We start from the raw sequence: 6,212 nt of genomic DNA on the forward strand, positions 1-6,212 counted from the left end.
AAGCTTTGGCGGGGTGTGGCCAGCTTTGTCAATTAGGTGAACACAAGCATGAAGCCAGGGAGCTTCACAGTAGTGAGGCAGTCAGAGATTATAATAGGGTGAAGCCAAAGAAACAAAGCAGACTTGAACTACAGCTTTGAATTCAAGTGTTCACATGGACACAGAGTCAGACCATGCAAGGACAAGAGAGAGAGAGAAATGACCAAAACCAAAAGCCAGGAATGAAAGCCTAGTAATCAGGATTCTTTCATTGCAAACAATGGAAATGTATTCTGGATAATGCATACAAAATAGAATTTAGTGAAAGACAATTAGAGAGATCTCACTGAATTGACAGAAGCTGGTAGATCTGGTATAGGCAGAATCCAAAATGCTCCAGAGGCTGGGGAGTATTCCTATTCTACATCAGGAACTGTGTGGTCAGGGTGCTGTTCTTGGGATGGAGTCTCATTCCAACTGTTTTTAGTCTCCATGTCCCTCAACTCAAGATTCAAATCTAGGGAGATAGCATCTAATTGGCATTGTTCGGGCAATATGTCTCCCCTTACGCCTCCTCTACCTTATGACTAAAAATGCAGAGCCCCTGGTCACTAAATAGAATGAGGTGAAGAAAATATACCAAAAGGAAATCTGAGTTATATTAGGAAAGAGTAAACATATGCTGAACAGTCAATATACCATAAATATCCACATATACTTGGTAAAATTAAAAAATTGGGCCTGCCTCTGCCTCCCAAAGTGCTGGGATTACAGGCAAAAAAAAAAAAAAAGAAAAAAGCCTGAAGCAAATTCAAATAATGTTTTACCTCAGGGCCACAAATCCAGTTCCAAACCTTAGACTCTTAAAGTCAGGGAATAGCTGCTGGGATTATTGTTCATGTTGGATTGAAAAATGCAGATTCCTAGGGTTCATATGGTATCTAGCACAACCAGTTATTAGATGCTTACTATATGCCAGACACTGTGATAAGTATATTACAGATATATCACTGTATTTAATCTTCTTGATAGCCATATGATATAGATATTACTACCTCATTTCACATGTGAGCTGAGGTTCAGACTATGTACTTAAATAGCTTGTCTAAGAAAGGAATATAGAAGGAAACTGAAAAGTGGTATAATCCTAATTATAGCAAAAGATGAGAACTAAATGGAAGTGAGGGATTTAACTAAAGTATCTTTTCACATCAATTTTTACTTCTGTTGACCTTGTGATGTTGTTCAGTCAGATGTGGTATCACTATCATAACTGGAATAGGTTGGAGGATGAGGACTTATCAGGAATTTGGCAGTGATAGTTGGTGAAGAGAGGGGTGAAGTTAAGACCAAGCATGACAGAGACTAGAGAAACATAATTAAACAAAGAGGCTGACGCCCACAAGGAGGCTGACGCCCCTGCTTACTGTCCACGGGGTATGTGAAGGTCAGACATTGCATAGACAAGCTGTGGCACCAGTGCAGTCCTATCCAGCAGAAGGATATCATAACCCGGTAAGCCTAGTCAGTGGGAGAAGTATGAAGAAGCTAGTAGTTGGAGGGTGATACATCATAACAGTGAACTAGGACCAATCAGAACTGGGACCAGTGAAAAATTTTCCAAACCAAGCTGAAAGCTTCTCCACATTGGATGGGGGTTTGGGAAAGGCTATAGTTTCAATTACAAAAGAAAACTAAAGGAGAAGTCCAGTACTATAGATTGGGAAAACATTAGGGAGATGGAAGATGGCACAGTTTGAAGTCTACCTCTAATCCAGAGCTCTTACTTGGCACCCTATGTGTTCTGCCAAAGGTCTGCATGATTCCGATGGGTTGGGGCTGATGAGACCCAGTTTTGCTAAGATTTGGTTCATGAGCTGGAATGGACTCCTTAGGTAGATTTAGAGAGCTATAACTGGGGCGAGGGGAGGGGATTGTGGAGCAAAAGAAGACAAAGGGAAGGAAAATGGAACAGGGACTAATTATCATGACCATCTCTAAAGTTTAGATTCATTTATTACTCAGAATTCAAGATGTTTTTGAAACTATTACAAGAAAATCACAGCTTTAGCTAAATTTTCCATTTACCACAAAACAACATTCTTTGGATAGCCAAACTTGCTTTAAAACTGCCAAAATTCAGGTCTGCTAATGGAAAACAACAAAAATTAAATCGCCTAGCTAGAGATGTAGCCACTGCTTTTGGCAAGGAACTTTTACTCTTTTATGGTGTTTATAACTTTTCTTTATGGGGAGGTTTCTTTATTGAATTTCTCTGTCTTAAGAATGTATTCTTTTTTCTATGAGGTTTTAACATTGTTGTCTACAAGTTGTCTTCCTTGATTAACATCCTGTCTAACCGTTACCTTTTTTTTTTTTTTTTAACTTATAGATAATATGTTCTCCACATGGAAAATATTCCTTTGAGAAGTGCTATGGACAGAATTTTGTCTCCCCAAAGTTCATACGTTGAAACCCTGACCTTTAATGTGGTGGAATTTGGAGATGGGGCCTTTGGGAGGTAATTTGGTTTCAATGAAGTCATGAGGGCAGGGCCTTCATGATAGGATTAAGATGAGGAAGAGAGCTGGGCTCAGTGGCTCAGCCTCTAATCCCGCGCCTTTGGGAGGCTGAGGTGAGTGGATTGCCTGAGCCCGCGAGTTCGAGACCCGCCTGGGCAGGCGAGACCTCATCTCTACAATAAATCAAAAAATCAGCCGGGCGTGGTAGCGCGTGCCTGTAATTCCGGCTACTCGGAAGGCTGAGGCGGAAGGATCGCCGGAGCCCAGGAGGTTGAGGCTGCAGTGGCTGGGAGCGGCCACTGCACTCCAGTCTGGGCGACAGAGTGAGACTCCAACTCAAAAAAAAAGATGAGGAAGAGAGAGTGAACACTCACCATGCCCACCGAGGAAAGGTGATGTGAGGACACAGGAAGAAGGTACCACTCTGAAAACCAGGAAGAGAGATCTTACTAGAACCTGATCATGCTGACAGCCTGATCTTGGACTTCCAGCCTCTAGGACTGTGAGCAAATAAATTTCTATTGTTTTAAGCCACTTAATCTGTGACACTTTGTTATGGCAGCCTGAGCTAAGACAAAGAGCCCTAAAAAATATGATTTTATCAAACATTTCTGAGGATTATTGTGAAATATAATAAAATCTCAGAAAAGTTTAGTGACTCTTGTACATTAATTTTTCTACCTAAAAAATTACTTGAAATCTTCCTTCCAAGGATGATGTAAACCAGTGTCTTGACTCTAGCTGTGCTCATATAACAATCTGAAGAAAAGTTTGGTAAGTGATAGCTTCCCAAAAGCTATCACTAGTTGCTGTATGTGACTGGCTTTCTCCTAGAATCCTTTTTGTCCCTTCCTTTGACTGTAGGCTAGACTGAAGAAGAAATTGTTTTCCTGGTCTTAGTAAAATATGTTGCTCTGCTGCAGCCCCTGGCTACTATTACAGTGTCTTATTTTGCATCCTTCCTCTTTTTATTTCATCATTTACTTTTTTAAATTACATTTTTCCTTCAGGTAGCTTACCTTAAAAATAATATTGAAAAATAAAGAATTAATGTCTCAGACCTTATCCTATGTCAGACAGTAAACCCAAGGCCAGGTTTACTATTAGAGTTCAACAAAATGTTTGGCAGAAGAAAATGAATGTTTCACCTGCTTTTGTTTTGAAAAGCATTAGTAAATATCTTAACCTCATAATTTCCTGCTTAAAACTCTAATCAAACATCTTCATTTCCTTCTTTCTCCCACTTGAAGTTTCAATGCTTACAGAGGAGGGAAAATAGTCAGTTTTACTTTTCATCTCTCGGAAACAAAGCATTTATAGGACATGAAGAGAAAGATAAGTTTAATAAGTGCAAGTTTCCAGTTGTACTACAAAAGATTGTGGCAACATTAGCACACAGATTTATGCTATCATCATAATGAAAAATATTAATAGAACATAAATACCTGAAAAGTGGCAATTCCAGGAAACATGAAGTGATATAACAAACTGTATTTAATTTGTAATATAGCAGATGGAAAAGTATGAAATTTTGGGATATGTCATCTGACTAAGCATGTTATTCACAAGTGTGAGCATGCATCAATCTTAGCTGCTTTTTAGTCTCTTACAGAGGGATGGTATGGTAAACATAAGTGACATTCTTATCACTGCTCTTCTAAGACTTGCAATGCCAATCACTTCTTAACCTCCAGTTTGGTGAAGAATGTGAGAGGTAAAAAAGGCACTGTTGTACTATAGAACTAAAAATGATATCTTTCCATACTAACTACTCTTCTGAAGGTAAAACATTAGCTCTACCATCATCAGTCTAGCAAGGTATGAGGTAATCCTTGCTTATTTTAAAGTGCGTTTCAATGGAGCTTTCTTGTTTTGAGAGAGGAGAGATACATATACGATTTGAAGTTTTTGATACAGTAAGTGTATCAATAATATAAAAATGATAACACGAACATTTTTAAACACAGTACTAGACTGTAATTTATCATGCACAACTTAATGTCTAGCTTTTGAAAGGTCTTTAGCTATAAGTAATATTAATAACAACTTAACAAAATATAGTTTCAGAGTCCTCTTACAATGTCTTCATGGTGGATCACTTTCCATTAGAGGCCTTTTAAAATGCTTTCCCAGTTAGCCAACTGCAAAAGAGAGAGGAAGGAATGTAATCCTCTGTCCTTTCTATGTGGATAGAGTGGATCTGAAGGTGGAGTCGGAAAACACCAGTTCCAGTTTATGTTCTACAACTTGGTGACCTGAGTGACGTCTAGCTTCTGAGAACTTCTGGAGGTGCATTTGAAATATTGACATAATACCATACTATATAGTTCGGAAGATCACCTGAGCTCACAAAGAGAGTTCTCACAGACAGCAAATAAGATGCAAATGTGAGCCACAATTCCTATTTCTAAGCGGTTGAATCCCTGATAGAGTACTGGCGTTACAAAGGAGTGGGGGAAATGTCAACTCAGTGATGTCATTCTCTTAGGCCAGGCCCTAAGATGTTTTGGAACCCGGAGGACTGCGCTCAGCACACCAGGGTAAGCCTCAGTACCCTGACTTGGCACGATGGTACTCCCAAGGCTCTTTCTGCGCACCCAGTTCTTAGTAGTTTCCCCAAACCACGGAGCAGCTTCTCCAGTTCTTTTCGTAGACCTTGCTGTGCCTCTCTACAGCCTCATCCCGAGGAACACTTGTAACCACAAGCGCCGCTCTTCGTCCCTTCACTCACCGCTCGAGCGGAGGTGGGGAGGGGGCGTGGCTTGCCTTTTACAGGCCTTGTTAGCCAATGTGCGCGCGGCCTCTCTTCCGGTCGGCGAGCCGACCAATCCAAGACGGCCGGTGTAATCTTCGGCTCCGCTCGGCTCTTTTCGCTGATGCGGGCAGCTCGGGGGCCGCCGCCGCCAGAGAGAGACGCTTTCCTTTTTTATTTTTTTTTCCATGTGTTCACTTCCGGGTCCGGCGTCGATCCGGATGCGCGAGGCCGAAGGATGTTTGACCTCCGGATAAGCGAGGCGCCGCTGTGCATTCATTCGCGGCTGCATCGGTGGCGACAGCAGCGGCTCGGGCGGCGACTCCCCGGCCAGCGGCGGCGGTAGGAGGCACCGGCAGTCGTGCGGGGACCGAATCCGAGCCGAGCTGCGATCCCTCCCGCGCTTGTTCCGTCCCCCCCTACCTCGCTCGCTCCCTCCCTGCGCGGCTCGCTTTCCTCCTCCGGCCGCCGGCGGGTGTGATGTGCCACCGCCGCCGCCCCCGCCGCCTTGACTGACCGAGCGGGGGGCGCCCCTCCTCCCTCCACCCATCTCCCCCCCACACTCATTTTGTATAATATGGTAATGATATCACCGTAGCAGTAATTACGGGTCATCTTCATTTCTTTCATCTCTGCCTGTTCTGATGGCTTCATTCCTTTGACGGAAAAGATTTGGCTCTGGGTGCTATGATTATTTTGTTAAGCGTTATTCGAATAGACAGGAGTGAGAGAAATTAATCAATCCAAATGCAATTAGCATCATGTTTAACCCAGTGATGGACGTCTCAAGGTGAAACAGCCAGGGGAGTTTGCAGACATTATTATTCAATCCAGTGGTTCTTATCTAAATTATAATCAAGAGAGGTTTTTATTGTCTTCTCAGTGTAAAAATGTAACTCTTCCCTGCCCTGAGGTCAGACTGGGCCTTCATCCTTCCTGGACGTCAGCCACTGTCAGCA

General features: G+C 42.5%; 1 protein-coding gene across 1 annotated transcript in view; it reads left to right on the top strand.

Annotated features, from left to right (window-relative positions):
- The first annotated feature begins 5,587 nt into the window (after window positions 1–5,587).
- CSNK1G3 (casein kinase 1 gamma 3) overlaps window positions 5,588–6,212 on the top strand; it is a 109,806-nt gene continuing 109,181 nt past the window's right edge. Inside the window, exon 1 of the mRNA XM_021709899.1 lies at window positions 5,588–5,758. The gene's annotated coding sequence lies outside the window, so the exon portion shown is untranslated. The remainder of the gene's footprint in view (window positions 5,759–6,212) is intronic.

The sequence above is a fragment of the Carlito syrichta genome, unplaced genomic scaffold, assembly GCF_000164805.1.
Source record: "Carlito syrichta isolate Samal-C Ts95f unplaced genomic scaffold, Tarsius_syrichta-2.0.1 Scaffold287625, whole genome shotgun sequence".
Lineage (NCBI taxonomy): Eukaryota > Metazoa > Chordata > Mammalia > Primates > Tarsiidae > Carlito > Carlito syrichta.